The sequence below is a fragment of the Mustela putorius genome, unplaced genomic scaffold, assembly GCF_011764305.1.
Source record: "Mustela putorius furo isolate JIRA1106 unplaced genomic scaffold, ASM1176430v1.1 tig00000596_pilon_pilon_pilon, whole genome shotgun sequence".
Classification (NCBI taxonomy): Eukaryota; Metazoa; Chordata; class Mammalia; order Carnivora; family Mustelidae; genus Mustela; species Mustela putorius.
Genome location: NW_025421428.1, coordinates 4845774 through 4855983, shown reverse-complemented (window position 1 = coordinate 4855983; position 10210 = coordinate 4845774). Strand labels below are relative to the sequence as shown.

Here is a 10210-nt window from a genome sequence, read left to right as displayed (position 1 = left end):
CTCTCTCTCCCTCTCTCCCTGTCAAATAAATAAATAAAATCTTTTAAAAATTGAGAGAAATTTGTGATTTCATATCCATTTAGGCATAGTGTAACCATTACAGGTGTGCATTTTGGAACCAGATACCTGGGTTCAAATTCTGGCTCTGCCACTTAATAACTGTGTTACTTCCTATAAGTAATTTAACCTTTTTTGAGTCATTGTTTTCTCTTCTGTACAATGCAAATATTTGCCTCAAAGAAATATGTTGAACATTGCTCAAGAGAATGAAGATCTAAGCATAATGCCCAGAAGGAGAAAATTTGAACATTTTTTCTCCTGATTCTTTCAGAAACACTGCATGATAGAGAATACATTTTTAAATTTTTTAATTTTAATATAGTTGACAGGATAGAGAGTATTTTATTACCTCCTTTTGTGAGTAGGGAAATTGTGGCTCACTGAGGTTATTTAATTTAGTGTAGGTTGGAAAGCTGGTAAGAAGCAGATGCAGATTTAGATAGGCACCAAGATAACTCTATTAGTTGATATCCCCTGAATTCTCAGAATGATGTCGTTGGCCTCATGGAGATCACAGTGCCCTTCCACTCAAGAGTCTCCCCAAGGCATTCTTCATGTCTTTGTTTCTCAGGCTATAGATGAACGGATTCAGCATGGGAGTCACCACGCATACATCACTGCTACAATCCTGTCCTTGCTGGCTGAATCAGCAGAGGAGGGAATGAAGTAGACCCCAATAGCAGACACGTAGAACAAGCAAACAGCTGAGAGGTGGGAGCTGCAGGTGGAGAAGGCCTTCCACTTCCCACTCGTTGATGGGACTCTCATAATGGCCGCCATGATGCGGACATAGGAAATGATAATTAGCAAGGGGATCAAGGTGGTTAAGGTCCCTCCCCAGTATATTAGCACACACTGGTTGACATAAGTATTGGAACAAGAGAGCTTCAACAGGGGGAAAAGCTCACAAGAGAAGTGGGGGACAATGTTGTCAGTGCAGAAGGATAACTGAGCCAGGAGAATGGTGTGGGCCAGAGAGTATGACTCAGTGAGTATTAGGGACATGACCAACAGCAGAGTACAGCTTCTGGGAGTCATGACCAAGGCATAGTGAAGGGGGTGGCAGGTAGCCACAAGCCGGTCATATGCCATCACTGCCAGGAGGAAGACATCTAGACCAATGAACCATAGGAAGAAGTAGATCTGAGACAGGCATCCACTGTAAGTGATGGTTTTCCTATCGGCCTGGATGTTCGCCAGCATCCCGGGGACTGTGGTAGATGCGAAACACAAATAAGTGAGGGAGAAGTTTGCCAGGAAGAAGAACATGGCGGGGGGGGGGGTGGTGGAGGTGTGAATCAGAGACAATGGCCAGGATGATGACAATGATCCCTAGCACATGATCAGGTACATGTTCAGGAAGATGCTGAATAGGAGGGGTTGCTGTTCCTGCTGCTCAGACAGGCCCAGGTGGAAGAATTCAGAGACATTCATTGTGTGGTTTCCTGGTTTCATGTCGCGGGTGTAACTAAGGAACAAAATGGAGGATGACACTTCAAAAATGTTTCCAGCCCTGGTATTGCCTAGATGGAAACGAATACATAAAATAAAGATGGATTGTCTCCTTGGCATCTATCTGAAAGAACGCTATGAGGTAGTCTTTGCTATGCTGATATTATTGATGAAAGAACTGAGTCACCTAGAAAGTGGTGGAGGTAAAGTTTACATCTGGCAATTCTGACTTTAGAATCTGTGATCATAACCTCTTTATCGATCTGCCTCTGATCATGCACCCAGAACTAATTCATTTATTCATTCCACATTCAACCAGTACTTACTGTGTGTCAGTCTCTGCTCTCAAGGACCAGAGAGACAATGGTAACAAATACAGCAGGGCCCCTGCCCTCATGTAGATAGTATTCTAGCTGGAGGAGCAAACAAACACTTAAATAAACAATAATGGGTTGCTCAACTGAAAACAAAATGTAGCAGTGACTAGCAGATTAGTCTAAATGTTGTGGTCAGCAAAGGACTATGGAGGAATGGGTAGGATGGGGCCAGCCAAGTAAAGAATTTCATAGAAGAATTTTAGTTGCAAGGAGCCATAAGTGCAAACATAGGAAGGAGCACATACATTTGGAGAAGCAAGAAGAAGGGAAGTGGGGTCAAGTGTGGTGGGTATAGGCCAGGAGCAGCAGACGTGTGGGTGAGGAGGCGGGCAGGTTAGAGAATGGCATGGAGTGCAGATTCTCAGAACCATCAGAGAGGCCTGGCCGTGGGGGCTGTTTAAGCGGCAGACAGCCATGATCTGACCTCAGGTATGGAAAGAGCATCCTGCTGCTGTGAAGAGAAGTGCTGTAGGGACCAGAAAGCAGACAGGATAATAAGAAAGAACATGTGGGCCCCAGCAACGCCGCTGGGGAGATAGAGTGAAATGGATGGATTTGGGCTTGGTTTCAGAGAGTTTAGGGGCCTTACCCAAGGAAACACAAGTGGTGGATCTGGGCCCTAGTAAATGGCCTTTGACTTCCCCAGCTGTACCTGCACCTTTGAGGTACAAATAGTAAAGCTGTGTGAAGTGAACAGGAAAGAATTAAGGTGATTTCTTTTATCCACAGGGGTTGTTTAAAAACTGTACAGCTACAAGAAGCACAGAAATGATCTCTAGATTATTTCTTAATTGGCAGAAGCCGTGGAATGTCCTGGAAATGTAAAAAGACCAGGAGGAGAAGTGCCAGAGACATGAATAACTCTTGTTATCCCCAGCAGGGGAGAGAATGTAGGGGAAAAGGTGTTTAGGGCCCATTTGCTAAAAGGTATAAATAAAAGCCATTTATGATGTGTCTACAGTATTCCAATGACTAGTGTCATTTAATCCACACCACCCCTGTGCTAAGTATTTCCCTCACACTTTTCAGATCAAGAAACAGGGCTCAGAGAGGCTAACCGACCAGCCTGAGATCACACAGCTAATAAGATCTCTTTTCTGCCAAATCCGGAAGTCAGTCTACTATGCAATTCTACTTCCTAAGACAGGCAGATCTTTGTTTTCTCATGGATACTATAGATACTTGTCAACTTTGGGCGTACTTCTGGTATTTCTCAATACTTTGGGAATGTAACCATGTGGAGTTGATCCATTCTTTAGAATGCCTCTACAGTGTCTAGGGAGCTGTGTTTGCAATTTTTCATCTATGCCAATATCTGCTGCTCGCCTACCTTATGGCAGAAATGCCTGTGCGCACTGGATATTTAAGACTAATCAGAACAGGCACAGTCCCTGGGCTTTCAGGCTAATTGAAGGGACTGACAATGAACAACTTAACAAGTGAACATATAGTCAGAAACTCTGATTAGTACCGAAAAGCAGAGGTATGGTAGTATCACCAAGAAAGTATAATTGGAGGACCTAATTTAGATCAGAGGCCAGGGGACAATTCTTTGAGAAACTTAGATCAAACTGAGGGTCTGAGGTACTAATTATCTCTGACAGTAGGATGGTAAACTACCCAGCACCTGCGACAGTCATCAGGTGGTAAAGGGCCTGGCAGGCAGGGGAGGACCATGGGCCCAGAGAACAGTGAGCAAGAAGAGTTGCATAATTTAGGAGCTAGGATCTCTGGCCACAGGTGACTGAACCATGGGGTCTACTGAATCAACCTGAGTCAGTGGGGTTGTCTTTTCGAAACTTGGAGTTAGTGATACAGAGAGCTTAGTCAGTTAGTTTTGGGACCTGAAGACCTAAGTACAGTAGAAATTGAAGTTCCTGTAGAATAAAGAAAAGTAGCAGCATCCCAGCCCACCAGGCCTCATGTGAACCTTTGTTACAGATGGACAGAAACTGAGACGCATCTACAGTGGGGACATTGAAAGAGACTCGGAGAAAAGAGCAGTCGGGGGCGTGGCATTGCAGAAAGATGCAGAGTAGGTGCCTCCTGATTTTCCAGCATAATCTCATTTTCTAGTCTGTTCCCCCCAGAACAGGGGACAGGAATGACTTAGTCCTCAGCAGTACGGACGTGGGTGTTGAAGGCCAGCTATTAGCTGTGGGTTTATTACGAAATGACTCAGTGATCACAACATGGAGTGTGAATGAGTATTGACTGTTACCTGCCAGGTGCACTGTGCTGCAATGGCTTTACTTACCTGGTTGTATTTTCACTGTCTTATTAGGTGAACTCTCTGTTTTTCAGATAAGGAAAATGAGGTGAAGGAATTTGTCCCAAATGAAGCAGCTGGTAAGTAGTGAAGTCCAGACTTGAACTCTGATGTGAACTCTGATTCAGCACTGTCTCAACCGTTCTCAACCAATCTCACATGTTTTTGAGCAGTGGGCTTCTGTGGCCCAAACACTTTGTCCTTGGGCAATGCAAATTCCCATCACAGCTCCATCTGGAGGCTCAGGCTGTGCCCCTTATGTGATGGAAATGAAATCGAGTGTGGTAGGCAACTGTGGGGTGGATTTTTGGAGTCATAGTAAATGGAACTGAGAGGGCCTATGGGGACCCACGCTGGGAATACTTACCAGAAAGCTGCAGTGTTCTCCTTAGTGGGAACAGAGAACTAATTGTCTCTGAATCCCTAAGGAGAGGAGGGCACCACTGTTTTCCAGTGTGGCCCTGTTCTACATGCACACTCCAGAGAGTGTTCCCTTTGTCCTTCACCTTGGGGGTTACTTCTCTGTGAAGGAGCAGGAGGCTGACTGAGGACAAAGCAAAGGCTGGCGCCTTGCACCCCCCCTTCACCCACTCCCCTCCATATGTGTGGCATTCCTCAGGCACCCCTGACTGCCATAAAATGATAAATGGTTAACTTGCTGAGATCACAATCCTGCAAGACAGGAGTCTCCCTTGGTTTGCAAATGTCCTTGAGATTTACAAACAAAGAAGTTACCTTATCAATAGCCCAATTTCCAGGGACACAGAACTCAGTTCCTCAAGCCCTAATGTCACCCTCCCCTCCATGAAAAACGGAAGGAGGCGGAGGTAGAAGGAAAAGTAAATAAAGTTAAATTTCTTTTAAACCTAAATCTCATTAACAAGGATGCTTGATAGCAGGAGTGTAACATTCCACCAGGAGACTCCCAATTGTCTTTACTTGATAGTAACCAGGCCTTCAATATCCTGATAGTGCTTTTTTCAGCATGCGTGGGCTAACCGGCCAGTTCTGCTTCTGTAAGATTGCTTTGTCTGCTTTTGCGCGGGGTCCCCTGACCCAATTCACTGACGCCAAGTATGCCTGTTCAAACTGTCAATCAATCAGCTCAGCCCCACCCAAAACTTGTTTGTACCTGTCTATAAAAACCCTGCACCAACCCAGCTCTGGACCTCTCGGCGTTATCGGCAACGAGCGGCGCAGAGGTCCAGGTTCGAACCTGCAATAAACGACCCTTGCTGATTGGCTTTGACTCACGTCTCTGGTGGTCTTTTAAGGTGGGGGGTAATATTCAATTGGCATTTCATCTGGCCTTGATACTGTCACTCTAGTCACGGCAGTCAGTAACTCAGAAGGAAGTTAAATATAACTTCCTGGGTAAAATGTCCAGGCATCTGTTTTTTCATCTGAACTTGAGATTGTCTTGGCCCAAGTATGTTGTCCCATATTCTAACCCTTCTGTGTGTTATGGTCCTCATAATGTTAGGGTCCTCCTGTTCATCCCTGTCGTAGATGGGATAGCAGAAAAGGAATTTGTTCCCAAATGAAGCAGCTGGTAAACACCTTTTCTGCTATTCCCACTAACTCAGTCAGATTCTTCCCTTCAAATCCTTCAATTTTCTGAACTTTCCTCCTTATATCTGGGGCTGACTGACTGGCAAAAGCAAGATTCACTGCCCTCTGATTTTTGGGTGCCTCAGGGTTGATCAGGCTATACATTTTATAGGTTTCAATAGGCCTTTCTAGGAAAGCTCCTGGAGATTCATTCTTACCTTGAGTCACCGTACTAATTCTGGTTTAGTCTGAGTGCAGCTTTTACTTCTGGAAATTCTTACCCATTTCAGTTCCAGGATTTCAACATATCAAAGACCTGTATTTGTTCTGAAAGTCTCCCATATGTATTTCCTTTAAGGCGGAATTCTTCTTACAAGAGAATTAAAACAATTACAAATGACAAAAACTCAGAATAGATATGGTTAAATATCAAGTGATGATCCCTATCAAAACATTAAAACTTTAGGAAATGTATAGAACCTCTGGAGTAGTTACAGCATTTACCCAAATGTAACCCAAATCATTGATTTAGCAGTACTTCCTGAGTAACTTAGCATATCAAGGAAAAGTCTTATGAGTCAAAGAGATCTCATTTACAATTCTAGGTGGGCAAAGAGAAAACCATTTACATTTTCTTAGAAACATCTCAATCTCTAGTGAAGACTAAATATTAACCAATTATGAACTGTTGCAATAGCAATTAAGCACAAAACATGTTTATCAACAGATTTCAAAAGCACAAAGCCAGTTCCAGCAACCAGCGCCCTAGCATTTTATCCCATTTGTCATTCAAGCAAAACTTCAAAGCTTCAGGTTACCAAAGACTCTGAAAGCCACTTTAACAATTACCCACTAAATCCCTGAGACAGACAATCAACCATCAGTTCAGTCATCTCTTTGCTAAAAGATTTCACGTTCCACCTGGGCCCACTCCACTTCAGATGCCATGCTTTCCCACCAGCAAGGGGGAGGGGTTAGGCAGTCCACATCATGCCACAGAAGGCAAGGAATTCCCCGAAACAAAGGGAGTTTCAGCAGCTGCTTGGGAATATTCCTTAAAATCTCTGTCTCAAGTTAGACTAACCCCAGTTGGCTCCAGTTATAGCCCTTAACACAGGAAATGAGTGAGGGAGAAGCTCCACATATATTATGAGGAGCAGAGAGATGAAAGTCAGAGTCCCCTTACTCTCTGCTTGCCCCTTTCCTTCAAACACAACAAACAACACAACAGACAACAAAAAGACAACACAAAGACAACCACAGACCTAGCAGTCCTTACCCAGAACCTGCCACCATTGGGGACTTTCTGGTGACCGCCTAGGGGGACTCAAACCTCCCGACTGCCTAGGGGGACTCGAACCCCCGGAGACCTAGACTGAGTCCCTAGGGGGACTCAAATGCCCCCACCACCCAGGGGGACTCAAACCCCTGGAGACTGCCCAGGGGGACTCGAACCCCCAGAGACCACTAGGGGGACTCAAACCCCCAGAGACTGCCTAGGGGGACTCGAACCCCCTGGCAGGCCCCTGACTGCCCAGGGGGACTCAAACCCCCTGGTAGGCCCCTGACTGCCCAGGGGGACCCCAACCCCCTGGCAATCCTCTGGCTGCCTAGGGGGACTCGAACCCCCCAGCAGGTCCCTGACTGCCCAGGGGGATTCGAACCCCCAGTGACCACCTAGGGGGACTCAAACCCCCTGACCATCAAGGGGGATTCGAAACCCCTGTTGATCTACCAGTAGAGGGAAGGGGCATCCCTGCATCCACTCCAGCTGGGGAACATGGCTGCGTCCAGCTTCTCCCCAGTGGGACATACCCTGGAGCTCCGTAACCAGACAGATAGGATCCCGTGATCTTACCTCCAGAGGCTTTTCCCTAGAAATTCTGATGCTAGCTCAGTTCTTGTTGTTTGATCCCGGATGAGCCCCCATTGTTAGGGTCCCTCAATAATGGGTCCGTGAACAAAGGAACTAGGCTGATACAAAGCGAAGGTCAAGCAAAGCTTTATTTCATGCCAAGCATCAAGAATCAAACCGACCGGCTGGGGCCACCTCTTACAAAGAGGCAATGACCCTTCCCAGCATCACAGACTAATTATAGAGGTGGTTGAGCTTGGCTATACACAGGTGGTCAATGAAATTTCAATACACAGGGAAAACTGCACAGTCATGCTAGGTCGGCAATACGGGTGGCCAATTGAATTTCAATTTACCATAGTAAATATATGCGTGCCCTACTGATTGGATGTCTCCACCCAGCCTGGCCCACCCTTGTATCAGGGCTTTGCAAGTAAGTTCCTCTGGGAGGGGCAGGGTCAATCCAAGTTCACTACAAATGGCTCCCTCTGGCTAATCAGGCCCTTACAATAAAATGTAATGAGCGAGGGGCACCTGGGTGGCTCAGTGGGTTAAGCCTCTGCCTTCAGTCTAGGTCATGATCTCAGGGTCCTGGGATTGAGCTCCGCATTGGGCTCTCTGCTTGGCAGGGAGCCTGCTTCTCTCTCTCTCTCCCTGCTTCTCTGCCTACTTGTGATCTCTCTCTCTCTGTGTCAAATAAAATAAATAAAATCTTTAAAAAAAAATGTAACGAGAGTCTTATCAAACAGAAATTCTGAATTTTAATGTAAACCAATTTATCAGTTTTGGGTGATTTATTTGTGACATTCACCAAACATTTAATATATATTTGGTTTATTTTATTTTGGTTCTGTTTAGAATTCCATTATGTGATTATACCTCAATTTCTAGCCCATTATAATGGGGATGAGCATTTAGGTTTTTTCCAATTTGGGACTATTATGAATAAGGCTGATGTGCATATTCTTGTAAATATCGTTTGAGAGGCATATATATGTAGTTCTCTTGATTACATGACAAGGAATGCAAATGCTGTGGCATGGGGAGTATATTTGAGGGTACTGCCCAGTGGCACTCCAGAGGGTTTATAGCAATGCATACCCCCATTTGTAGCCTAAGGAGGTTTTAGTTCTACATCTTCTGTAAGACTCAGATTGTTAATCTTTTAAATGTTCACAATGCTGGTGGGTGTGTAATAGTATCTTATTGTGGTTTTCAATTTGGGTTTCTTTTATATCATCTGAATTTGAACACCATTTAATATGTACATTTTTCATTTGGAAATCTTCTTGTGTGAAGTAGCTATTCAAATCACGTGCTTATTTTTCTATTGCATTTTCTTTCTTTTCTCTTGTTGATTTGAAGGATCTTTCCTGTATTCTGAATTTGATTTATTTGTTAAAGATAGATGGATAGATAAGGAGAGAGGAAAAGCAAAAAGGAGGGAGTGAGAGAGAGAATCTTCTACTCTGTGTGTTGCCCTTCCACTGTCTAAATGGAATAAATGATATATTTTGATGAATAACAAATCATAAATGTAATATACTTTAGCTATCTGTTTGTTCCTTGATGATGAGTAATCTTTGTATTTTGTGTTAATCTGGCCAAATATATAAAAATATTCTATGTTATTTCCAAAATGCTCTTGTCTTTTACCTTATATATAGTTAGATCTATTATTATCCCTCTGGAAGTAATTTTTTTAATACTGAGAGTTATAATTCATCTTTCTTCCATAAAGACACACAGTTCCTTTAGTGTCATTTGTTGGAAAGGCCATCCTTTCTTCACTGCATATCACTTTCACTCACTGTAAGGTCACCTTTGCTCCCTCTGTGTGTGTATATGAATAGCCACACATACAAGTCTTTGTGTGACATTTTTGTTTGTCTTGGCTAAGTACTTAGGAGTGGAATTGTTGGGTCAAGTGTATATTTAACTTTATGATAAACTGCCAAACTGTTGCCCAGAATGGCTCAACAGTTGCATTACTACCAGCATGTATGAGAATTCCACTCTCCAACGTCCTCACCAGCTGTTGTTGGAACTTAAGGCATTCTAGTGGGTTCATCACCATATGTTCTAGTGGCTTTCATTTCCATTTGTCTAATGACCAATGATGTGGAGTGTCTTTACACATGCTGATTTGCTATGTATCTTCTTTCATGAAATACCTGTTTATTCTTTTACATGTACTTTTATAAATAATTAGGTTGCTTGTCCTCTGTATATATTCTGGATTCTAGTCTTTATAAGAAATACAAATTCTATAAAGAACTTATCAAACTCAACACCCAAAGAACAAATAATCCAATCAAGCATTCAGCAGAAGACATGAACAGATATTTCTGCAAAGAAGATATCCAGATGCCCAACAGACACATGAAAAAGTGCTCAGCATCACTTGGCATCAGGGAAATACAAATCAAAACCACAATAGGATACCATCTCACACCAGTCAGAATGGCTGAAAATTGGCTAAAATGAGTCAAGAAATGACAGATGTTGGTGAGGATGCAGAGAAAGGGGAACCCTCTTACATTGTTGATGGAAATGCAGACTTAGAGCATGATCTTTAGTTTGACTATTGAAATATTTACCCTTTTCCTGGGAATTCCTTTTCCATATTTTTTGTGAGTGCTCTTG

General features: G+C 43.6%; 1 pseudogene; it reads right to left on the bottom strand.

The window, feature by feature from the left end:
* Nucleotides 1-571: 571 nt before the first annotated feature.
* Nucleotides 572-1515, bottom strand: LOC106004632 (annotated as a pseudogene).
* Between the last annotated feature and the right edge of the window lie 8695 nt (nt 1516-10210).